Here is a 26,990-nt window from a genome sequence, read left to right as displayed (position 1 = left end):
AATGTAAACTGAACCTCTGAGCCTAAAATTGCCCTTTTCCTTGTGGGGACTGGCGAAATGTCCCCACTTGTCCTAATTTCCCTTGTTTTACTATCCTTTTGAGGACTTCTGGTCCCTACAAGGATAGTAAAAAACCCAAAACATACACACCCTTCCTCCCTGGTCCTTTGATTACTTGCTTTGCGTGTCTTGTGGTGAGCTGAACGGCCCTCAGTGGGCGCTCACAGCAGGGGCTTGTGGGTAGTCTGTGATATCCGTTTATGATATGTTGATTAAAACCCCACTGCAGTATGCAGCCAGTTCCTCGCACCGACCGTTTAATTGACCACTTTGTTTAATTTGACCTGAATGGTCTGTGACATGAAGGATGTTATAAATTAGTTCATGGTATGTAGACTGTGTGGCTGTCAAACAGACTGAACTCCCATCTAGGAACCTGTGGCTCAGATAACCAGAAATGTGTGACTGTCTTACTAGCTCAATGGTTGCAAGTCAAGATGGACAATTTTGTGCTAATGACCATGATCGAGAAATGGCTAGCTCATAGCCTCCGTCTCACACCGAGGTGCGTCAAGGTAATTCCAGCAAGACTTCAATTTCTCAGATGACTTCCACAGGAGATGGGAATGAGTCAACCACTTGTAGAGTCATGGTCATAATGACTCTATAGCGCATTGCATTTCTATAGCAACCATTAGATTCCCACGGGAACATGGGAAAGTGGTAGATGGGCGAGATTACTATGAAGAAGATAATATCCATCATTATGACTCTTCTCCCTGCAGCAATGCAATGCATTCTGGTCAGTGTAGTCTGCTGGACAGAAGCCAGGTGCCCTCTGTGGTCATCGACGAGGACAACAAGGAGAACATGCCCAACGAGTCCGACTACGAGGACCTACCCAGCATGTACAAAGATGAGGATGAATATGATGACGAGGATGATGATGATTCACTCTTTACAAGTAAGGGGTTCATACACACACACACACACACACACACACACAGATACAATTGTCCCCTAAGCCACAGATGTTTTGTATTTTCTTTTAACTAGCGGCGTCTCTGCACTATAGGTACCCTGCTCTGGTCATTTCTTTGTTTAATTCCTGTTGTCTTTGTGTAGGTACCCTGGCTCTGAAGGTGTTGAGGAAGGACTCTCTGGCCGTCAAGCTGAGTAATCGTCCATCTAAGAGTGAGCTGGAGGAGAAGAACATCCTGCCAATGCAGACTGACGAGGAGAGGCTGGAGTCCAGGCAGCAGATAGGCACCAAGCTCACACGGTGAGGGAGCGAGGGCACACAGACTGCCCAGGCACAACTCTCATAACGAGATGGACCAGAGTCTTCTCAGTAGTGCAATTGTCAGCCACAGACGGTTAGTGACTAAAACACACTCGATTGTGTTTCTGTAAATAGAGAGCCTTGCCCGCTTTATATGTTAAATATCTTCATCACCCTTAATGTAGCGCTAGACTAAGTATGCCTCTTGTCTGCTGCAGTGAAGACGGGCAGCTCTGTGTTTTGAAAGGCGTGTCCATTTCTACTCTATAAGAGCTGTCAGGAAACTGTTTAACAATAAATATGGCACTTTGGCCCACTGGGAAAATGGTCTGACATCCCTTCTAACATAACTTGCTATGACTCATCTCAAACATTTTTTTTTAAATTCTTCTTCAGTCTGTTTAAAAAAAAAAAAAAAAATGTAAGATAAAAACCTGCCGTCTCATTTAGAGGGGCGCTGAGAAATGAGCTGACGTCATTTCAGCAATGCATAATCTCGGTCTCTCTGTTCGCTCTCCCTCTTTTCTTCCCACGGCCTGCCATCCTCCCTCGCTCACTGAATCACCACTGATATGTGTCAAGCCATTACCACCCCACTCCTCCACACTCTCTCTGTGCCGAGACGGAACACGGTGGTTACACACACACACACACACACACACACACACACACACACACACACACACACACAATGCAGCAGTAACACCCTCCCTCGCTTCATCTTTCATTTGAAACATGGCAATAATACAGATGGATTCTTTTTAATCCAAGGAGAAAATAACATGGCCGTGCCAGCAGACAGAGGCTGTCTTAAGGCCCACTGTTATCATTAGGGCTTCCCTAATGATTTTATGGTTTTTGAATCTACCATCACTGAACAGGATGCTGGACCGAACTGTTCGGTTTGGACCGAACCGAACCTGCGAGTGGGGAGACAATGAGATGGTAGTGAATAAAAGGCTGGACCGAATGGAAAGGGGGGGTAGAAGAGCGAAGAATGTGAGGAGAAGAGAGGGAACATTATGGTTTGATGTGAAAGAGAAGAGGCCGTACTCTGCTACTAATCCCTGCTGTGATTGGCACACGGTGTGGTGTTCGCAGAAGGCCTTGTTGTTATGTGGCAAGCGGAGAAGGAAAACGGAGTAAACTCTAAAAATGGACGTTTCACTGAGAGTGGAATGGATCTCTTGCAATATGGATATTGCACATGTCATTACATAACGACGTGAATTCCACTGAATTGTGCAGCCCTAGCGCTAGCTTTGAGCAGGGGTCTCTCTCCCCCCACCCTCTTTTTATTTTACCAAGTAGGACAGTTGAGAACAAGTTCTCATTTACAACTGCGACCTGGTCAAGATAAAGCAAAGCAGTGCGACAACCACACAGAGTTACACATAAACAAACCTACAGTCAATAACACAATAGAAAAACTATGTACAGTGTGTGCAAATGTAGAAGAGTAGGGAGGTAAATGGGCCATGGAGGCAAAATAATACAAATCTAGCAAAAACACTGGAGTGATAGATGTGCAGATGATGATGTGCAAGTAGAGATACTGGGGTGCAAAATAGCAACAGGATAAATGACAATATGGGGATGAGGTTGTCGGGTGTGCTATTTACAGATCGGCTGTGTACTGTACATATGGGTACAGTGATCGGTAAGCTGCTCTGGTAGCTGATGCTTAATCATGGCTCTGGTCAAAAGTAGTGCACTATATAAGGAATAGGGTGCCATTTGGGACGCACAGAGCATCAACTCCCAATTTCATGCTATTTTCCACATGCATTGTGCTCCTCTGTAGCAGGTCTCTTTGCGGCAGGCCAGTATAAATGGATGGTTCTAATCCTGGAGGAGGTCTTTATGACCTTAACCATCTCTTCTCTCATATTTTCTCCTTATTCTGACGGAGATGAGGGAAGATGTGGTAGACGGCATTATATAGGGTTGTTGATATTTCTTATTTCATAAATACTGAAATATCCTACTCCAGTAGATGTACTGCTAGTTGAATGATATTTTATACAAGTATAAGTAAAACTACTGGTGTGTGAAATTATTTGAGTAATAATTAGTCAGTTAAAGTAATTTGGTTAATAAAAATGAAAATGTACCTTATAGCTAATTTCGCTACGGCAACACATGATCTTTTCCATGCAATACATTGAAAAAGGAAGCAGAAATGAATGTACAGTATGAATTAAGTACATTTATTGTTTGAGTTGCAGCAAGGCACTTGCTGCATCTGTATATTTAAAAAAAGAAGAGATTTGTCCATGCTAATTGAAAATAAATGAAACATTGCAAAGCAATTAAAATGTGTTGATGAATTTAAGAAATACATTATTTAGAATTTAAAATAAATCACCCATTCACTCTATTTTCCTTCCCTCGCTCTCAAATTCACAACAGTCCAAATGGAGTAGTGCCAGGGCACACTGGACATACTTAAAGAATTTGATGTCAAATTAGCTCTGAATGCAACAATGGAACATCATAGAAATACTCATTTGTGAGCCAACCTCCCTGAAATACAGAAGGGGCTATAGATGTTGCATTAGATCAATCAATTATATACAGGCTACATGTAGAGAGGAGAGTTCGTCTCGGCTCCCAAAAATTTGACCCCGGACCTGACTTCATATTTAAAGAGGGGGACCCGAACCCAAGAACAATAAGACCTGAACTCTACCGGACCCGATGACACTCGGACCTGACCCCTATTCTAACAAGTCCCTGTCTAGACTCGACCCAAAATTGATTATCAGCTCTTCTGAGTAACAAACAGGTCTTTATATGTTGGCTAGGCTTTCATTTAACTTAAAATAAATATGCTATAGACTATGCAGAACCGTGGTTAGGTCCACTCTATCAGCTGTAGTTACATAGACCCGATGACAATCAAATATGACCAGACTCGGACCAAAGGAAAAGTGATTTTTATTTTGGACCTGGTTGGGTCTCGGGGGTTCGGGTGGACACGTGAAGAGCACTAGGTACAGAGTACATTCGGTTATGTAGTGTTCCTTGAGCAACAAGGCGTTACAGTATGTCCTAAAGCCTTCATTTCTCTCTGAACTTGCTATTCAGTTTCAGCAGGAGCTGATTGTCAAACTGAATCGAGTCTATCCTGGTTCACTTTGCAGTGAAGACCAGTTCAACATAGCTAAAAAGACACTCACAGATGGTAGAGGCAGGCAGAGCTGTGTTCAGTTTGAGGGACAACTTCTTTTATATATGGAAAGGAATGCAGCAAGTCCATCCTGTCTGAAACACAGGCAAAGTACCCATCCAGCTCCCCTGTACCTTGTGACCTTTTTGGCATTGGTGATGAGAAGAAATCCTCTTCATCAGATGAATGCGGCCTCTCTTGCTCTTTCGTCTACTGTTATTGTGTCAAGATTATGCTTCAGGTAGACCACAAGATCTTCAGTTCTTTGGCAATTTCTCGCATGGAATAGCCTTCATTTCTCAGAACAAGAGTAGACTGATGTGTTTCAGAAGAAAGGTCTTTATTTCTGGACATTTTGATTCTGTAATCGAACCCACAAATGCTCCAGATACTCAACTAGTCTAAAGAAAGACAGTTTTATTGCTTCTTTAATTAGCACAACCGTTTTCAGCTGTGCTAACATAATTGCAAAGGGTTTTCTAATGATCAATTAGCTTTTTGAAATGATAAACTTGGATTAGCTAACAAAGTGCCATTGGAACACAGGAGTGATAGTTGCTGATAATGGGCCTCTGTACATCTATGTAGATATTTAATTAAAAAATCTGCCGTTTCCAGCTACAATAGTCATTTACAACATTAACAATGTCTACACTGTATTTCTGATAAATTTGATGTTTTAATGGACAAGAATTTAGCTTTTCTTTTAAAAATAAGGACATTTCTAAGTGACCCCCCCCCCCCCCCCAACTTTTGAACGGTAGTGTAAGGTCCACTGAACACTGATTCAACCACAAAGACTAGGGGGTCTTTCCAATGTCTTGTAAATAAGTGCAACTGTAGGTAAATGGGGGGGAAAAAATAATAAAGCAGATATTAAATATCCTTTTGAGCATGGTGAAGTTATTAATGACACTTTGGAAGGTGTATCAATACACCCAGTCCCTACACAGATGAAGGTGCCCTTCCTAATTCAGTTTCTGGAAGAGGAAGGTAACCGCTCGGGGATTTCACCATGAGGCCAAATAACTTTTAAAAACCATTTTATAAATGAATGCCTGTGATTGGAGGAAACTGAGGATTACATTACTCCACAATCTGACAGAATTGACAGAGTGAAAAAATGAAGCCTGTGCCCAATAAAAATGTTCTGACATGTATCCTGTTTGCAACAAGACACTGACGTAATACTGCAAAAAAAATGTTTTGTCCTGAATACAAAGTGTTATGTTTCAGGCAAATACATTACATTACTGAGCACCACTCTCCATATTTTCAAGCATAGTGGTGGCTGCGTCATGGTATAGGTGTGCTTGTAATCGTAAAGGACTGGGGAGATTTTCAGGATAAAATAGAAACTGAATGGAGCTACTGTAAGCACAGCCAAAATTCTTGCAGAAAATGTGGTTGTCTGCTTTCCACCAGACACTGGCAGATGACTTCACCTTTCAGCCGGACTATAACCTAAAATAAAAAGCCAAATCTACACAAGTGTCTTACCAAGAAGACTGTGAATGTTCCTGAGTGGTGAGTTAGTTTAGACTTAAGTAGATTTAACTCTTATTGCAAGACCTGAAAAAGGTTGTCTAGCAATGATCAACAACCAATTAGACAGAGCTTGAAGAATTTTGAAAAGAGTAATGGGCAAATGTTCCACAATCCAGGTGTGGAAAGCTCTTAGAGACTTACCCAGAAAGACTCACAGCTGTAATCGCTGCAAAATGTGCATCTACAAAGTATTGACGCGGGTGTGAATAATTGCATTATGTAAATGGAGTACATTTGCAAAAACATGTTTTCACTGTCATTATGAGATAGTGTTTGGCTCAATTGAATCCATTTTGAGTTCAGGCTGTAAAACAACAAAATGTGGAATAAGTCAAGGGTTATGATAACTTTCTGAAGGCACCATCTTACCTCTACAATGTTTCCTCAGGTTTGAAGCAGAGTTGAAATATATATATATATATATTTTGTGTGTGTGAAGCTGCCACGTTTCATCATCCTGAGTTGCATTTCATCACCTCTCCTGTGCTTGAAGTAGAACTGGTCAGGCTCCATTGTTTCCACACACACCGCTTTGATAAAAACCGTTCCTTTCTTTCTCTATAAGTCTTGAAATAAACCAAGTTATTTTTCAAAATATTCTGTCATTGTTCAGTTTGTATACACAGCTCGATTTGATTGGCCTGTATTGGCATGATGGGGGGGGGGCTCCGAGGGGCTCAAACTTTCCATGCCCTTTATGATCTACTTTAATGGATGGCCTACAAAATTCTACATATATTACATGACAAACGATGTGGTCATCTGCTCGTCTAACAACTCATTCCAAAATCGTGGGCATTAATATGGAGTTGGTCGACCCCCTCCCCCCCACTAGATATTGGAACATTGCTTCTTGCTTCTATTCAGCCGCAAGAGCATTAGTGAGGTCGGGCACTGATGTTGATGATTAGGCATGGCTCGCAGTTGGTGTTCCAATTCATCCCAAAGGTGTTCGATAAAGTTGAGGTCATGGTTCTGTGCAAGCCAGTCAAGTTCTTCCACACCAATCTTGATACATATTTCTGTATGGACCTTGTTTTGTGCATGGGGGCATTGTCATACAGAAACAGGAAAGGGCCATCTCCAAATTGTTGCCACAAAGTGGAAGCACAGAATCATCTAGAATGTCATTGTATGCTGTAGCATTAAGATTTCCCTTCCCTGGAACTAAGGGGCCTAGCCCGAACTATGAAAAAACAGCCCCAGATCATTATTTGTCCTCCACCAAACATCACAGTGGGCACTATGCATTTGGGTAAGTAGCATTCTCCTGGCATCCGCCAAACCCAGATTTGTCCGTCAGACTGCTTGAGGGTGAAGATAACAACAACTTGTTTCTACTGCTTCAGAGTCCAATTTTAGTGAGATTAACACCACTCCATCTGATGCTTGGCATTGCACATGGTGATCTTAGGCTTCTCAGCCATGGGAACCCATTTCATGAAGCTCCCAACAAAGTTATTGTGCTGACATTGCTCCTAGGGGCAGTTTGGAACTCTGTAGTGAGTTTTGCAACCGAGGACAGACTATTTTTATGCGCTTCAGCACTCTGCAGTCCTGTTCTGTGAGCTTGTGTGGCCTACCACTTTACGACTGAGCCGTTGTTGTTCCTAGATGTTTCCACTTAAGTGATGATGCCAGAGAAGCAGAGGTTTTGGAGGATATATTTGCACGGTTTGCCGACCCTTGACTTAATTCGGGCCTAACACCAGTGCCAATATATCCTCCAAACCCTGGCTTTGAGGGCATTACCAACATATTCAGATAATGTTTTACATTCATTAATGTTTTTTTGATCAATTTATTCATACTATTTCATCCTTCCACACGATATAGTCCCGACACAAATCTAGGGTTGCTACCTAAGCCAGCTGGTCGTTCGTTCTATTGGTTCGGTTGCCAGAGACGTGACCCAGTCGTCTTTTTTGTTCTGTGTCTATGGACGCGTTCGTTCAAAAATGTGCCAGCCAATATGGCAATAAATGTTCCTTTCCCTTGTTTGCTAGCTAGCCAACTACGGCTAACTTAGTCACGTCACAGAGTGCAGCTAGAATAATAACAAAGTAGCTGCATTTGCATTTGTTTAAGCAGTTTTCAAGTGAAATTGATTTGGATACATCCAAAACAATGAGCTAATGATGTGCGTTTTCAACTGGCATAGAAAATGGGCTCTCTTGTCAGGACACTAGTGTTCAGAGGAGCTAGCCAACAACACCGCTAACACAATCACTACAAACTGAAACTGGAAAGACTGCAAACTAGCTGCACTTAGTTTCATTTGACCTGTTTTTCTATATAGTTATTTAGTATACAGTGCATTCGGAAAGTATTCAGACCCATTGACTTTTCCCACATTTTGTTCCAGCCTTATTCTAAAATAGATTAAATTGTTTCCCCCTCCACATCAATCTACACACAATACCCCAGAATAACAAAGCAAAAACAGGTTTTTAGAATTTGACATTTTTTATAATATATATTTTTTAAATATTACATTAACATAAATATTCAAACCCTTTACTCAGTAGTTTGTTGAAGCACTGTTTGCAGAGATTACAGCCTCGTCTTCTTGGTTATGACGCTACAAGCTTGGCACACCTGTATTTGGGGAGTTTCTCTTCTTGCAGATCCCCTCAAGCTCTGTCAGGTTGGATGGGGAGCATCGTTGCTCAGCTCTTTTCAGGTCTCCCCAGAGATGTTAGAATCGGGCTCTGGCTGGGCCAGTCAAGGACATTCAGAGACTTGTCCCGAAGCCACTCCTGCGTTGTCTTTGCTGTGTGCTTAGGGTCGTTGTCCTATTGGAAGGTGACCCATTTCCCCAGTCTTAGGTCCTGAGTGCATTGGAGCAGGTTTTCATCAAGGATATCTCTGTACTTTCCTCCGTTCATCTTTCCCTCGATCCTGACTAGTCTCCCAGTCCCTGCCACTGAAAAACATCCCCACAGTATGATGCTACCACCGCCATGCTTCACCGTAGGGATGGTGCCAGGTTTCCTCCAGACGTGACGCGTGGCATTCAGGCCAAGAGTTTAATCTTGTTGTCTTCAGACCAGAGAATCTGTTTTATTATGGTCAGTCCTTTTGGTGAACTCCAATCGGGCTGTCATGTGCCTTTTTACTGAGGAGTGGCTTCCGTCAGGCCACTCTACCATAAAGGCCTGATTGTTGGAGTGCTGCAGAGATGGTTGTCCTTCTGGAAGGTTCTCCCATCTCGACAGAAGCTCTGTCAGTGACCATCAGGTTCTTGGTCACCTCCCTTACCAAGGCCCTTCTCCCCCAATTGCTGAGTTTGGCAGTGCGGCCAGCTCTAGGAAGAGTCTTGGTGGTTCCAAACTTCTTCCGTTTTCTGTGCCTTGACACAATCCTGTCTCGGAGCTCTTTGGACAATTCCTTTGACCTCATGGCTTGGTTTTTGCTCCGACATGCACTGTCAACTGTGGGACCTTGTAGACAGGTTTGTGCCTTTCCAAATCATGTCCATTCGATTGGTGTCCACCTGTGGTAAACTCAATTTAGTTGTAGAAACATCTCGATGATCAATGGAAACAGGATGCATCTGAGCTCAATTTCGTGTCCCATAGTAAAGCGTCTAAATTCTTATCTAAATAAGGTATTTCTGTTTTTTTATTTTGACATGATTGGGTATTTATAGATTGAGGGGGAATTTAAAAAAAGAAGCCATTTTAGAAGAAGGCTGTGAAGTAGCAATGTGGAAAAAGGGAAGGAGTCTAAATACACTACGAATGCACTGTGTGGGTGTGTAAGTAAAATTGACTTTGAAAAATAATACTGAAGGTACAAGTGTTCGGAATACCTTCTCAATAACATGAACTATTGTATTTGTAATTCGTCACTTCCTCCCCTGCCTATAGTTATTCCTTATGTAATATCATTGATTATGGCTATGCACTGCATTGTATAACAATGAGGATGATGACGAAGACTAATATTGATGTTTTGGGACAAGCGCAGAGGTCATTGTCTGAGGTTGGGTTGAGGTCAGCGCGTGTGTGGATCAGCAGAATGCTGACGCTGGGAGCACAATGCTAAGAAGTGGAGACGTCCGGCAGTCGCTAGCTTACGTACGTTCTGAAATAGTAGGCAATTTGGGTATGCGAAAATAGTTGTGAAGACCAGGATGTTATACTATACTGAACAGAAACATAAACACAACATGTGAAGTGTGTTTCATGAGCTGAAATAAAATATCCCAGAAATGTTCCATATGCACAAAAATAATATTTCTCTCAAATGCTGTGTACCAAATGTTTTTTAACATCCATGTTAGTTAGCAATTCTCCTTTGCCAAGATAATCCATCCACCTGACAGGTGTGGTATATCATTAAGCTGATTAAACAGCATGACCATTAGACAGGTGCACCTTGTCCTGGGGACAATAAAAGGCCACTTTAAAATGTGCAGTTTTGTCACACAACACAATGCTACAGAAGTTGAGGGAACGTGCAATTGACATGCTGATTGCAGGAATGTCCCCCAGAGCTGTTGCCAGAGAATTGAATGTTAATTTCTCTACCATAAGCCACCTCCACGTCATTTTAGAGAATTTGCCTGTACATCGATCCGGCTTCATAACCACAGACCACGTGTAATCACGCCAGCCCAGGACCTTCACATCTGGCTTCTTCACCGAAGGGATCTTCGGAGATCAGCCACCCGAACAGCTTATGAAACTGGGTTTGCACAAACTGTGTGCTCGGTGTCCTCGCCTGGGTCTTTTATTTTTTATTAGTTTAAAAAAAGGTTTTTACCCCTTTTTCGTGGTGTCCAATTGTTGTAGTAGCTACTATCTTGTCTCATCGCTACAAGTCCCGTACGGGCTCGGGAGAGACTAAGGTTGAAATTCATGCGTCCTCCGATACACAACCCAACCAAGCCGCACTGCTTCTTAACACAGCGCGCATCCAACCCGGAAGCCAGTCGCACCAATGTGTCGGAGGAAACACTGTGCACCTGGCAACCTTGGTTAGCGCGCACTGCGCCCAGCCTGCCACAGGAGTCGCTGGTGCGCGATGAGACAAGGACATCCCTACCGACCAAGACCTCCCTAACCCGGACGACGCTAGGCCAATTGTGCGTCGCCCCACGGACCTCCCGGTCGCGGCCGGTTACGACAGAGCCTGGGCGCGAACCCAGAGTCTCTGATGGCACAGCTGGCGCTGCAGTACAGCGCCCTTAACCACTGTGCCACCCCGGGAGGCCCTCGCCTGGATCTTGACCGGACTGCCATTTGACTTCATAACCAACTTCAGTGGGCAAATTCTCACCTTCGATTGCCACTGGCACTCTGGAGAAGTGTGCTCTTGACGGATGACAACCGGCTTCAACTGTACCGGGCAGACTGCGTGTAGGGCGTTGTGTGGGTGAGCACTTTGCTGTGAACAGATTGGCTCATTGTGGAGGTGGGGTTATGGTATGGGTAGGCATAAGCTACGTACAATGAACGCAATTGCAATGTATCGATTTACAATTTGAATACACAGAGATACCGTGACGAGATCCCGAGGTCCATTGTCGAGCCATTCATCTGCCGCTGTCACCTAATGTTATAACATGATAATGCGTGGCCCCATGTCAGGAGACTCTATACACACTTCCTGGAAGATGAACATGTCCAAGTTCTTCAATGGCCTGCATACTCACCAGACATGTCACCCATTGAGCATGTTTGGAATGCTGTGGATCGACGTGTCCAACCGTGTGTTCCAGTTCCCGCCAATGTCCAGCAACTTCAGCCAGCCATTGAAGAGGGGTGAAACAACATTCCACAGGCCACAATAAACTCCATGCAAAGGAGATGTGTTGCGCTGCATGAGGCAAATGGTCACACCAAATACTGACTGGTTTTATGATCCAAGCCCCTACCCTTTAAAAAAAAAATATATATATATATATGTATATATACTTTGTATATTTTTTTATATGAATCTGTTGGTCACAGATACCTATCATGTGAAATCCATAGATTAGGGGATAATTAATTTACTACTGACTGACTTATGAACTGTAACTCATTAAAATCTTTGAAATTTGTTGCATGTTGCGTTTTTTATTTTTTGTTCAGTGTAATTGTGACGTTTGATCTGGTAGAATTCGCTGCACACTAGAGGAATGGAATTGTCTTTTCAGACCTTTCAGTGCTTTTGACAATGGCTGATAATCAGAAATTGAGGCACTGTACCAAAATAGATGAATGGCGAGCGTCACATTCTGAGTCATTCATACACATGGAGTGTGGATGAACCTAGTGTGTTGGTAGTTGCTTACTACTGCATTTTTACTAAACCGTACGTTCACAATAGTATGTAGTACGATTAGTACACAGTAAGTAGTAGGCAAGACAGATTTTGGAGACGGGCACTGTCTTGTTTCTCCAGGATGTGTGTGGCCGAGTGAAACGAGACGAACCAATCCATCTCGCTGTATCTCGGGGTCCTCGACATTGTAGCAGCAGATGCCCATCTACCTCTTAGCTATTTCCTGCAATCAAATGGCCTTATAGGTGGAATGTTATTATAAAAAGAAAAACGCCAAAAATCCAGTGTTTCTATGTCAAACAGTTTTGTTATTTCGTGTGTGTGAAGGGTAATATTGGGATTCGAATTCATTTCAACTCTATATCTGACATGGTACAGGAGTTCTTTAAAAAAAATTTTTTACAGCCCATAACCATGTATGAGGTGTGTACTTTTTGTTTCAAAGTAGATTTAAGACTACCAAGAAACACTCTGTACCCTTGATTCAGCCCACTGCAGTAAAAGGAGCTCTAGCTAGCCATCATCTATTCAGTCCGAATAACTACTTCTGCTGTGTTCAGAACTTATTCAAAGTGTGTTAAAAAAAAAAAATTTAAAGGGTCGCCGGTATCAAATCCATTGCTTACTGTTGTACTCTTGAGCAAGGCACCTAACCCCTCATTACAGTGCCCAGTGTGGCATCCCCTCGCACCTCAAACCTGTATGCGTGGCTTTCGGAAGGGTTGGGTTAAAAGCAGAAATCAAATTTCGGTTGGATCTTGTGCAATTGATCAATCAAGTGATCTCTATCTAAAAGCATTTTCAACCACCTTGTTATTTACTGCAAGTATTTTTTTTAAATCCCATGTGGAACTCTGTTTTTGTCACACTGCTTTGCTTTATCTTGGACAGGTCGCAGTTGTAAATGAGAACTTGTTCTCAACTGGCCTACCTGGTCAAATAAAGGTAAAGTAATACATTTAAAAAATGTCATACTGTATTCAGCCAGTCATGTCAAGCACTTGATGCTAAAGATCAAATTTTATTTGTCACATACACAGGGTTAACAGATGTTAATGCGAGTGTAGCGAAATGCTAGTGCTTCTAGTTCCTACAATGCAGTAATAACCAACAAGTAATCTAACCTAACAATTCCACAACTACCTTATATACACACAAGTGTAAAGGGATGAAGAATATGTACATAAAAATATATGAATGAGTGATGGTACAGAACGGCATAGGCAAGATGCGGTAGATGGTATAGAGTACAGTATATACATATGAGATGAGTAATGGAAACCTATTAAGTGGCATTGTTTTAAAGTGGCTAGTGATACATTTTTACATCAATTTCTCCATTATTAAAGTGGCTGGAGTTGAGTCCGTATGTTAGCAGCAGCCACTCAATGTTAGTGGTGGCTGTTTAACAGTGTGATGGCTTTGCGATAGAAGCTGTTTTTCAGTCTCTCGCCTTCTGGATGATAGCGGGGTGAACAGGCAGTGGCTCAGGTGGTTGTTGTCCTTGATGATCTTTATGGCCTTCCTGTGACATCGTGTGGTGTAGGTGTCCTGGAGGGCAGGTAGTTTGTCCCCGGTGATGCGTTGTGCAGATCTCACTACCCTCTGGAGAGCCTTACGGTTGTGGGCGGAGCAGTTGCCCTACCAGGCGGTGATACAGCCCGACAGGATGCTCTCGATTGCGCATCTGTAAAAGTTTGAGTGCTTTTGGTGACGAGCCAAATTTCTTCAGCCTCCTGAGGTTTGAGGCGCTGCTGCACCTTCTTCACCATGCTGTCTGTGTGGGTGGACCAATTTAGTTTATCCGTGATGTGTACGCTGAGGAACTTAAGTTACTACCCTCTCCACTACTGTCCCTATGAGGATAGGGTGGTGCTCCCTCTGCTGTTTCCTGAAGTCCACGATCATCTCCTTTGTTTTGTTGACGTTGAGTGTGAGGGTTATTTTCCTGACACCACACTCCGAGGGCCCTCATCTCCTCCCTGTAGGTCGTCTCGTCGTTGTTGGTAATCAAGCCTACCACTGTGGTGTCGTCTGCAAACTTGATGATTGAGTTGGAGGCTTGCATGGCCACGCAGTTGTGGGTGAACAGGGAGTACAGGAGAGGGCTCAGAACGCACCCTTGTGGGGCCCCGGTGTTGAGGATCAGCGGGGTGGATATGTTACCCACCCTCACCACCTGGGGGCGGCCCGTCAGGAAGTCCAGTACACATTTGCACAGGGTGGGTTCGAGACCCAGGGTCGCACAGCTTGATGATAAGTTTGGAGGGTACTATGGTGTTAAATGCTGAGCTGTAGTCGCTTAAACAGCATTCTCACATAGGTATTCCTCTTGTCCAGATGGGTTAGGGCAGTGTGGTTGCGATTGCGTCGTCTGTGGACCTATTGGGGCGGTAAGCAAATTGGAGTGGGTCTAGGGTGTCAGCTAGGGTGGAGGTGATATGGTCCTTGACTAGTCTCTCAAAGCACTTCATGATGACAAAAGTGAGTGGGTAGTTGTTTAGTTCAGTTACCTTAGCTTTCTTGGGAACGGGAACAATGGTGGCCCTCTTGAAGCATGTGGGAACAGCAGACTGGGATAAGGATTGATTAAATACGTCCGTAAACACACCAGCCAGCTGGTCTGTGCATGCTCTGAGGACACAGCTGGGGATGCCGTCTGGGCCTGCAGCCTTGCGAGGGTTAACACGTTTTAAATGTTTTACTCAAGTAGGCTGCAGTGAAGGAGAGTCCACAAGTTTTGGTAGTGGACTGTGGCACTGTATTGTCCTCAAAGCGGGCAAAGAAGTTGTTTAGTCTGTCTGGGAGCAAGACATCCTGGTCCGCGACGGGGCTGGTTTTCTTTTTGTAATCTGTGATTGACTCTAGACCCTGCCACCTCTTGTGTCTGAGCCATTGAATTGCGACTCTACTTTGTCTCTATACTGACGCTTAGCTAGTTTGATTGAATAGCTACACTGTTTGTATTCGGTCATGTTGCTGGTCACCTTGCCCTGGTTAAAAGCAGTGTTTCGCACTTTCAGTTTCGCGCGAATGCTGCCATCAATCCACGTTTTCTGGTTTGGGAATGTTTTAATAGTTGCTGTGGGTATGATATCGCTGATGCACTTGCTAATGCACTTGCTAATGAACTCGCTCACTAAATCAGCGTATTCGTCAATGTTATTTGACGCAGTGCGGAACATATCCCAATCCACGTGATCAACGCAATCTTGAAGCGTGGAATCAGATTGGTCGGACCAGCGTTAAACAGACCTGAGCGTGGGAGCGTCCTGTTTTAGTCTCCGTCTATAGGCTGGGAGCAATAAAATAGAGTCGTGGTCAGCTTTTCCAAAAGGAGGGTGGGGGAGGGCCTTATATGCGTCGCGGAAGTTAGAATAACAATGAGCTAGGGTTTTACCAGCCCTGGTAGCACAATCAATATGCTGATAGAATTTAGGGAGTCTTGTTTTCAGATTAGCCTTGTTAAAATCCCCAGCTACAATGAATGCAGCCTCAGGATATGTGTCTTACATAGAGTCAAATAAAGTTTGTTCAGGGCCATCTGTCTGCTTGGGGGGGAATATATGCAGCTGTGATTTATAATCGAAGAGTTCTCTTGGTAGATAATGCGGTCGACATTTTGATTGTGAGGAATTCTAAGTCAGGTGAACAGAAGGACTTGAGTTCCTGTATGTTGTTATGATCACACCACGTCTCGTTAATCATAAGGCATACCCCCCCGCCCCTCTTCTTACCAGAAAGATGCTTGTTTCTGTTGGCGCAATGCATGAAGAAACCAGCTGGCTGTACCAACTCCGATAGCGTGTCTCGAGTGAGCCATGTTTCCGTGAAGCAAAGAACGTTAGTCTCTTATGTCTCTCTGGAATGCTACCTTTGCTCGTTTTTCATCAACCTTGTTGTCAAGAGACTGGACATGTGGTATACTCGGGAGCGGTGCGCGATGTGCCCGTCTCCGGAGCCTAACCAGAAGACTATTTTGTCTGCCCCTTTTACGGTGACGTTGTTTTGGTTCGCCGGCTGGGATCCGATTCATTGTCCTGGGTGGTGGGCAAAACACAGGATCCGCTTCGGGAAAGTCGTATTCCTGGTCGTAATGATGGTGAGTTGACGTTGCTCTTATATCCAGTAGTTCCTCCCGACTGTATGTAAGGAAACCTAAGATTACCTGGGGTACCAATGTAAGAAATAACACGTAAAAAAACAAAATACTGCATAGTTTCCTAGGAATGTGAAGCAGCCATCTCTGTCGGCTCCGGAAGTATTCGTTGTTTTGGTTCGTTGTGGAGATTTGATACGAGAGATCTCTCTCGTAGACCTTGCAGGCATAATAAAAGATGAGGGTAAAATCAAATTAGGAATGGCATCGTTTCAATGCATTTACTGTCTTTTCTTAACTCTTGCATTCTCCCTACTTTTTTTCTTTCTGCCGAGATCCTTCTTCCCTTCTCTCCTGTGCTCTCGCTTACTCTCCCTCAATGTGACTTCCCTAGATAAAGTAACTAGGAGGGAGAATAGAGGTGTGTGTGTGTGTGTGTGTGTGTACCAGATGTTGTAAAGAGGGTAATCCATCTGGAAGTACATTAGGATCTCAATGAAGGAAAGGAGTCTTATATGCACATGATGATCTTGAGAATACTGGTGCTGGCCTATAACAAATATACGGAGATGAAGGAAAGGAGTCTTATATGCACATGATGATCTTGAGAATACTGGTGCTGGCCTATAACAAATATACGGAGATGAAGGAAAGGAGTCTTCTATGCACATGATGATCTTGAGAATACTGGTGCTGGCCTATAACAAATATACGGAGATGAAGGAAAGAGACCTGCTCACTGCCTTGAATTCAGTCAGTTTCTATTCATGTCTGGCAGATAATGGGTGTAGATTTCTGTCCTGACTGAGAAGCCACCAGTCCTGGCGTGCCAACTCGGCCATAGTTGACACCGGTGCTGCCTGGCACTCGAGCTGTCACTCAAACGGTCACTTAGATTACACTGGCAGGATGGAGTCCGTTAAAGGAGAAGTGACAGCAGGGGAGTGACTAACTGGCTAGACGTGTAGGAAGAGAAACTGACAATTTCCCTCGTGATTTGGCTCGTGGTCTTAGGACTTGTCCTGAAACGACACGCACCGAAGTAGTGAGCTGCTAAATTGAGGGGGAATTTATTCATGTTTGCATGTGTTTCTTTAGAATGGTAATTTGACTTGATTCTTATGGTTGTCTGTGGAGATTGGGCTAGTTGCCAAAGTTTGCTTTTGTTACTCAGGGGTTTATCTTGTTGGTTGGAGGTTGCCTTGGACCGTGTTTGCTGTGCGGTTGATTTTGACCATGTGCGTTTTTGGTTTTGTTTTGGTGCAGGCGGTTGAGTCAGAGGCCCAGTGCTGAGGAGCTGGAACAGCGGAATATCCTGAAACGTGAGTATTGTATGTACCTCTACTCCTTATCATTATAACATACCATCATTATATATAAACAGGACAGCAGCCATTTCCTGATCATCGTCACCACTCTATTAAAAGCCACACTAATGTCCCCCCGTTTACTACTATTCCCAGTGACGACTTGACTAGCCCGATTTGTACCATATTATTCGTAGAGAAGAGGGAGACACAGGTTGCAACTGTAAGACTCCAGGAACGAAAGTCTCCCCCGCAACACTGCCTAGGTTAGAGAAATGGGGCACGTCTTTGAACGTTCTGTTGGGACTGGCACTCCAAATCAAGAGAGCAGTGGCATCGATACGTATTTAACACGGAACTCTGGTGTGCTTTTAGATTCGCTAGGCTAGTATGTGTTTGGTCCTCTGCCTCCTTTTTGCTTTTTACCTCTTTCTCTCTAAGGCTGGGGAGTTCTTGTCTGGTAGTTTGGAGAGCATCCGTGGAACAGGCGAAGGGGAATCTCTAGTGGGAGTATTTCTTTCTTCTGAGCAAAACTGGATGTGACTTTTGGTCTGAATTAGTCCCGACGTTCCCTAGAAGCGAGCGTTTTGTTATTTGAATGTAACTTTTAAACGAGCCGACCAACTCCATGTTAATGAACGTGGAAGAACTAGCCATGTGGGAATGCTGGATAGGGAGACTGCTTTTCCCTCCCCCCGTTTCTGCCATCCAAATAGTCCCGACATTAAAAAGAGGCAACGATAAACAATTTAAGGCTTTGAGAAATTCAGCGACGTTGAATATTAAGAAGCTGCTGCATTTTTAATCAGCTACATTATGCAAATGAGGTGTTTATTCTCCTTCCAGTAGTGTTGAAATGTTGTCCAAGCACCTCAGCCCACTCTGCACCATTTTGTGCCCTGAGACAGTCTAACCTCTGCTCCCTTGCGTTTTCCACAGCGCGCAACGAGCAGGAGGAGTTGGAGGAGAAGCGGGAGATAAAACGCCGACTAACGCGAAAGGTAAGGAAGGAAAGGAGTGTCCAAAAACCGGTTCAACTGCCAATTCTATCTAAATAGCTTTAGAAAAAATGCTGCATAACCCCCGTGCGCAAACAGCGTGCCAACTGCCAAACGCTCCCTGTTGTTCTCTAAGGTGTTGGATGTGACAGAACATTCACACAGCAAAGCAAAAAGCACAAAAATGACTCGCTCGGGGTGAGAGGAGAGAAAGGTGTCACAGCACTATAATACCCAAGGTCACCCCAGTAGACGATCGCATCTTCAGTGCCCTTGGCCTATCAGTGACCCAAGCCAGATTATCTCTGCCCCACAGTGAGGTGTTGGGCATGTTCCTATCACCTTGAATTGCATAGCAGCACTGTCTCCTGCACCTGCTGTCTCTACAAACACCTTGCTGTCGTCCCAGGGATTCGCTGGAGCAGCTGTACAGTTCTGTACTTGCTGCCGCTTCGTGAGCATACCGCAATGATCGGGAGCTCATGCACAACTACGAGTCTTTCATTCTCGTAGTAAAAAAAGAAGCCCTTTATCCCACTACCAGATGTAGTAATTTAGCCCCAGGGGCTAGTATTTAGTCAAATTCACTAGTCTGATCAGTCGGTATAACTTGGTGGTTTTAGAAACCAAGCTCTATTGATGTTTAGGTTACCTTCAGTTCAGTAGCGTTCAGGCCTGATTTGCCGCCTCCTGGTCAAAGGTTGACGTAGTGTTCTTTGCTCTGTACAGGCTATACTCCCAACGCACTACTCTATCATGTGGAGTACAGTATAACGAGGTCGTTTCAGAAACCAAGCTGTATCGAAGCTGGGAAGACACTCAACCTAGTAGCTTTTAGAGTCCTGACCAAGGATCGGTTTATATAGTATAGGAACAGGTGGGACCTGATCCTAGATCAGGGTTCCTACTCTGAAATGTCCGTTGCATACGGTCCCAGATAGTTACTGATCCTCTGTTTTGTTCCAGCTGAGTCAGAGGCCCACGGTGGAGGAGCTGAGACAGGCGAAGATCCTGATCCGCTTCAGTGACTACGTAGAGGTGTCTGACGCCCCGGAACATGACCGGCGGGCAGACAAACCTTGGACACGCCTCACAGCAGCCGACAAGGCAAGTAGTGGTGGGGATGGATGGATGGGTGGGTGGGTTAAGAGATATTTACTCAGTGCTTTGTTAGGCATTGTCATTTAGCATCAAATGTCCTTTGAGGTTGTGTGTGTATATATAGGTTATTCAAAGTCGGTAGATGCTGCAGAGAGAACCATGTATGCCTACAGTACACATGCACAGCCCTCGGGAGCATATTAACATTTTCAGCCTCACAATGTGGATCTTCCCATCTCTTCCTCTATATCTATTATTTAGGTCCAAACAAAGGTTCAAAGCCTGTTGTTGTACTTCCCCTCTGCTGTTATAGCCTCTCTCTCAGCAGACTGCCCTGGATCAATCCCTCTCCGTTCTTCAGTTCAGAGCTCAAAGCATAATGCAGAAGTTCAATGCTAGGAGATCTGTGCTCGTCTCCTCACAGCACTTCCAGTGCTGCTGTTTATTCGTTCAGATGTCTTCGTTGTTGTCTCCCCCTTACCACTCCGAGTCAACACCCCCGAGCAATCCGCCGTACGCCAGCTGTCAGAACATGGTTCTGACTTTTTAATGAGCTCTGTCGTTCTGAGAAGAGTGAGCCGTTCTCTCCCTCTGTGACGTGAGCAGCAGCGCTGGGATCCGAGCATACGGGGTCAACACCTGAGGACCATTTTGGGCGGGAAAAAAGCGAAGTTCGCTAATTCTGCCTTCCGTTACACAATGTTCTCCGGCGTTACGTAAGACTGTAACGGGGGAGAAGGACAGACACTGCCGCAGGACCTCTCGCCCTTAACTGCACACGCTCCGTTGACATTAGATCGCTTTCCTGGCGTCTTAAGTTACCAGAGGTCAGGGCTTTTATGTCTTCCTGTTTTCAGTTCAGTAGCATCCTACACTGCTCAGGGGATGAGATGACGAGATGTTCCCCTGTGTCATCCTGTTAATTAGACTTGTCCGTGACATCGCCGGCCTGTGTCGGAACATGCCAGGGGGATTATCCAAAAGTCCCGACTGAGTCACCTATGTCGTTCCTGGAAGATTGAGTCATCCTTTTTGGGACAAGATCATTTTAGGGATTTATAGCATCTAATCAGAGACAAAGTGCTGGTTGCACAGTGCAAAACTTAAAGGAGGTGCCTCCGGTGTTATCTCAATAGATTAAAAGCAAGGGGAAGATGACGAGAATGATTTGAGCCATTTTGTAAGATGCCATTATTCACCCTTGTAAATGTTGAAATCTCATCCGCCTGATGCAGCAACTTGCGCTAACCAGCCACAGAGTAGGAGGGGTGATGATGCTGCGACACAGCTGGGAATGGCAGGATGGGGAGGGGTGTAAGACGGGTCACGATGCGAGCACACCGGTTGCAGACTTCAGGATGACAAGCTAATGAAGACAGTTTGCTTAACAAGTTCTCCCACGATGTGAAGATTCACCATCTAAAATATGCCTAGCTGGCACTTTCCTGTTGCTCCATTTCTCTATCCAGTGGGAGGGGAAGGGGTGGAGAAATGAGAGAGAGAAGAGTGTTTAGTAGGGAGAATTAAGTTTTATCACTCTTGACCTTAAGAAGCGAGTAAATTATGTATAAAGTGTCTCTTAAAGGACACGGCGCAAGACTGCGTGACTTTCTTTTCGTCTTGGCACTAACCCTTTGTTTCCCCCTCTGTTTGTCCCTTACAGGCAGCCATACGGAAGGAACTCAACGATTTCAAGAGCAACGAGATGGAAGTGCATGAGTCAAGTCGCCATTTAACCAGGTAAAGAGCTGTGCGTTGGCGTGTTTTAATGCTATGCATTTGTAAGCATGAACACCCCTGAATGTCATGGTGGAAAGCAATGGCTGTACAAACCTGTGAATACTTGATATATGTTTATAGCATACCTATAATAATGGAGTTGCAATATTTGACCTTTGGAATCTGTACAAATGGCAGTATTTTCTGCTCCTTTCTCCCTCAGGTTTCACAGACCATAGACCATCACTGTCTAATTGGAACGCTGGACAGACTGGCTGTTTTCCACTGAGAACCATAAGTGCTGGACAGTAAATGGTGCCCATTTCTACAATAAGGCAATGTCTTCTGATCTGAAATGCCTTTCAATACCCTGCACCTGAGTTGGTCGGTAGCTTCCCTCCAGAGACAAACAGTAGATGGACACCTGATTTAGTAGCACATAATCTACCCCCCCCCCCCCCCCCCTCCCACCCATCTTAACATCTTTTCTTTCTGTGTAACTGACTAGCTGGTCCCACACCCTAGTGCTGAACGCTCAGGAAAGCACCTCCGTGCTTTGGGGATGATGGTAGTGGGATAGCCTGGTTGGGATTGGACACCTGCCATCTCCATCATTGACTGGCTGTGATGACACCTGTGCCCCTCCCTCACGGTGTCATTCTTGGCTGTGATTGATCTGTTGCTCTTGGTGGGAGGAGCCTCCACTTCCTCACTCTCTCTTCATCAAAAAGGACAGTTTTAACCCGTCTACCCATGGACCTTGGGAGAGATGGACTTCAACCACTTGGAGAACGTTATCCTGGCTTGGTTAAGATGAACCTAGTGTTGTTTGTAGAGTCACCTGTAGTGTTTGAATGGTGAAAAAGAAGTGGGGGATCCATACGACACTCCAGAATTGTGTGCAATATTTTTCCTCTGCTCTTCTTGGGTTATAGCGCCCTCTGGGGCTCACCCGGTGTCATTATGTAATCTCACCTCTACTTCTCCCCAACATGGGCAGTTCAATTCCCACTGTTACTGACCATGTTGTCTATTGCTAACTGTGAATTTGAGAGTGCAGACAATATTTTTGTTTTGTTTCCACTCTCCAAATATACATTGTGTTTATACAGACATGAAAGTAACAAGAGAATCACACTTCAATATTGTCCATTTCATGTTGGGATCTTAAAAGGGTCAATTCAATGAACAATGCAGCTGGCAGATAATGCACTAACTGTATATATGTGTTAAGGTTGAACAGCTTTTTAAATCATTTTAGTTTAGTTTTTAAAAGTGGTGCTTTGATTTTTAAACTGAGTTGTGGCTTCAGGGGATGTCACAGGCCTCTGACGTTTGAATATAGACTTTCTCCGGGAAGAGAGGATCTGCTTCCCAAATGGCACCCTATTTCCTATAAAGTGCACTACCTTTGTCCAGAGCCATATGGGTCCTGGTCAAAAGTAGCGCACTAAATGGGGAATAGGGTGCCATTTAGAACAGAACCCTTGGTTTGCCATCCAGGAATACTTTATGGTTTTTATTATTTATTGTTGAGGATCAAGCTTTTCTCTCGTTTTTGCATTCTTATGTTTAATGAACTCTGTTCATGTGAGTACCCTGCACTTGGTTCTGTTTTTTGGGGGGGGATTTGTCTTTTTTTTCTTCTTCCTGTGTCTATTTAAGAACAAGCAATATTCTTTCTGCCTCTTGGCAAACTGTATGAAAAACCTGTTTTTTAGTTTGTTCTCGTTTTCTTACTGTGGATATTTAAATCAGAGTATTCTTTTTTTTTTTTACTCTTCTTGTAAATGGTCCTCTCTTTTATTTCAGTTTTTTTGTTGTGATTTTACAAAAGGCCCCGGTGGTCATATCGGGATTGGATTCTTATTGGCCACTGTTTTGAGTTGTTTTTAAATGGTACCCAATATGCTTTACTCTTAAAATTGCCATATGAAAACGTTTGCTTGTCATAAGACATAGATTAGTTATGGTGAAGGGCCAGACAGGTCCATGGACCTGCATAGGAAAATGTATGAACAAAAAGACATGCTCTGTCATTTTGAACATCGTTGTAGTTCTGTGAGAAGATGCCCCAATGAAATTTACAAAAACATTCTGGAACATAGAAGGTATTGCACATTTGGTTATCAGCGACTGGGTCATTCATTATATGTTATATTAGTTTGACGCATTTATGTTCAACATGTTGCTTAATTTATTACACAGGTTATTCCTCATTTACAATATTATCCCGACGTGTTTATCTAATTTTCTTTGGGGTACCTTAAGGAAGTAAAACCTTACGTTTTCTGCTCAAACCAGCTACCTTTTTGATTCCAGCATCATGCCACCCACATGTTTTCCCCCCCAACATGTTTTGGGCATTTTTGTAGAATCTTAAAGATTTTGATCATTACCTTGAGGAGGCCCTTCTCCATTTGTCTATTGACAAATTGCCGCATAGCATGAGGATGGTGTCATGTTGGAATTGAGGAATATAAATTCCGCAATAAACTGTTTTTCTGTTACGTGTACGCGGAGAGAATTAAGTCATTTGAAAATTAGCATTATTCTTCTCCTATTTGGAAATATAGATTCCTTTCCACTTGCCATGTGAATGACCACCATGTCTCTATTAAACATCATTATGTATGTTGCAGTCTTTGTACGATCATTTGTTTGACGTATATTATCTCAAAGCATGGCAATATTACCATCAGAGGCTATTGGGTCTATGGCTGCCCAGGAATTGTAGCTAATGTGATTTGAGTAAAATACTTACGTAGCCTTACTACTTTGGCTCTCATTCCATCCCCTTTCATCTCAAAGCATATTTTGTGTCGGTATCTCATTTATGCTATTGGATCTTTACATTGATTACAACCTCTTCAGTCTCTCTCATTTGAAGAGGTTATCCCACAGAGATCGTATAAATCACTATGTAATTCTATGGGTTATCCTCTCGTTTTATGGGTTAGGGAAGCTCCTGATCCCGAATAGTCTGGATGTGCCACTTGTTGTTTTTGAGTTTCATATTTAGATTTGAATATTTCATTTCAAACCATTCAAACTGTTTTCGTCAAACTGAAAAGTCCATTTTTTTGACATGGTATAACAATCACATGGTTATAATGGCCCTGGCCACCCCGTTGACAATTGTCTTTTTAATACTTCCATGACATGCAAGTATTCACGCTGACTTGTTTAAACATCTCAGAAATAAGTTTTGAGTATACTTAAAGGTCCCTTGTTACACCAGTAGAGTAATGTATAATTAATCCTATGTACAGAACTACAGGAGTCTCCCATACCCTACCCTCTGTCATGCTTTACTTTGCACAGGTGGACAATGCATGTAACAGGTAGACCTGATTTTGTGTCTGTCCAATAAATCTTTTACTAAAAGGATTTTCCCAGCCATCACCTTTTTGACTGGTGTCAATTTATTTCAGCGTTTCAGTCGTACTCCAGGACTCAAAACAGTTGGCGAGACGTTCAGGCATAGATCAGCGAGAGCAGCACTGGTGTGACCTGGGAAAAACATGACCCGATAAGAGTGATGGAAGATGTTATTCCACGGCCTCTGCGCCTTATAGGAGCCAAGAGTTTAAATCAAGAAAGTCAAACTGTTGTACTACTCAGCCTAGTTGTTACACTGTGGGTATAGGTTAATAAAAAAAGCTCAAATGTCAGCATATACGTATTTTGGTCTGGATGTGTCAGTGAGCATGCATAACACGTGAGCAGAATTACTGTTTTACTTCAATTTGCTATGAAATCCCTAGTTTCAAAGCAACTGTTTTTCTGGAAGCTGTGCTGTGCCATATTCCCTACATTTTCCCCAATGTAGGCCAGGCCCCTAGCAATTCGAGTTCTAGCCAGTGAGCTTCAGCCCCTGGCCCTGTTGAGTGACTGCTAGCAAGATGCGCACACACAGCAGAGTGAGAGCGAGCGCGATGACGTGATGCACATACGTGACGTAATAGGCAAAATTCAGGGGCCACTTTAGGCTTGCGAGCGCTACTTTTAGAACGATTGCCAAAAAAGTATACAAATGTACCAAATAATCTCTTTAAGGGTCTGGGGTAGCATTCGGAACAGTGTACAGTCAAGCGTACTAAATGATTAATTGAATGACTTCATTAGAATAAGGAAAGAGTGTACTGAGCTTCAGCAAATGCCTGCACACCCTGTGGGTCCCCAGACCAGGATTATTGTCGTTATACTGAGAGGAAGCGTCACTAGGTGGCAGAAGAGGACAATGGAATATCCTTGAGGACAGCAAGTTGGCCAGTAGTTGTGGCCTTGTGAAATGGCGTCCTGATGAGATGGTGCTCAACTGAAGTTGATGGTCATCACTGGTCAAGAAGACTGTTATTTTCCCATGGTATTTGATGCAAGCACAAATCCCCCCCCAAAAAACTTCTGCTAGATATTGAATATATTTGTATTAGTGTTGGGAAATACATGTTCCGTCTCCTATTGTAACATTTTGATATAGGCTTTAGAATGGTTTTATGCTTGATGCACTTGACAAGTTTATTTTCCAGGTACAGTAACTTAATTTCCTACGTAGTCAGAAGGTTGAATCCGAGGTATCAAACAATTCCACCAGAGGGATATTCACTAAGGACATGGGCAGTACATAAGGTTGTTGCACATAGTGTCTTCAGATGGTATTCACAACCCTTGACTTTTTCCACATTTTGTTGTTTACAGCCTGCATTTAAAATTGATTAAATTGAGAGAAAAAATATAACTGGCCTACACATAATGTTAAAGTGGAATAGTTTAAACTTAATTTTTTTTAAATTGATTTGTAAAAAATAATGTCTTGAGTCAATAAGTATTCAATCCCTTATGGGCAAGCCTAAATTAGCTTAGGTGTAAAAATGTGTAATAATAGTGTTTAACATGATTTTTGAATGACTACCTCATCTCTGTACCCCACACATACAATTATCTGTACCGTCCCTCAGTCAAGCAGTGCATTTGAAACTGTTTCAACCACAAAGACTGGGAGGTTTTCCAATGCCTCGCAAAGAAGGGCAACTATCGGAAGATTGGTCAAAATAAAATAAAAAAACAGACATTGAATATCCCTTTGAGCATGGTGAAGTTATTAGTTACACTTTGGATGGTATATCAATACACACAGTCACTGCAAAAGTTACAGGTGTCCTTCCTAACTCATTTGCCGGAGAGGAAGGAAACCACTCAGGGAGTTCACTGAGGGCAATGGTGAATTTAAAACAGTTAGAGTTCAATGACTATGATAGGAGAAAACTGAGGATGGGATCAATAACATTGTAGTCTGTACAGAATAGAAAAGTTCCAAAACATGCCTCCTGTTTGCAACAAGACACTTAAGTAATAATGCAAAACATGTGGCAAAGAAATTGACTTTTTGTCCTGAATACAGAGTGTTATGTTTGGGGAAAATCCAATACAACACATTACTGAGTACCACTCTCCATATTTTCAAACAGAGTGGTGGCTATATCAT

General features: G+C 43.4%; 1 pseudogene; it reads left to right on the top strand.

Annotated features, from left to right (window-relative positions):
* Nucleotides 1–24,907, top strand: part of LOC115102990 (phosphatase and actin regulator 1-like) — a 53,514-nt pseudogene extending 28,607 nt beyond the window's left edge.
* Nucleotides 24,908–26,990: the final 2,083 nt, after the last annotated feature.

The sequence above is a fragment of the Oncorhynchus nerka genome, linkage group LG20 (assembly GCF_034236695.1).
Source record: "Oncorhynchus nerka isolate Pitt River linkage group LG20, Oner_Uvic_2.0, whole genome shotgun sequence".
In the NCBI taxonomy this organism is placed as follows: Eukaryota; Metazoa; Chordata; class Actinopteri; order Salmoniformes; family Salmonidae; genus Oncorhynchus; species Oncorhynchus nerka.
The sequence above is the reverse complement of the archived record's forward strand: the minus strand, read 5'-3'. Positions and strand labels throughout refer to the sequence as shown.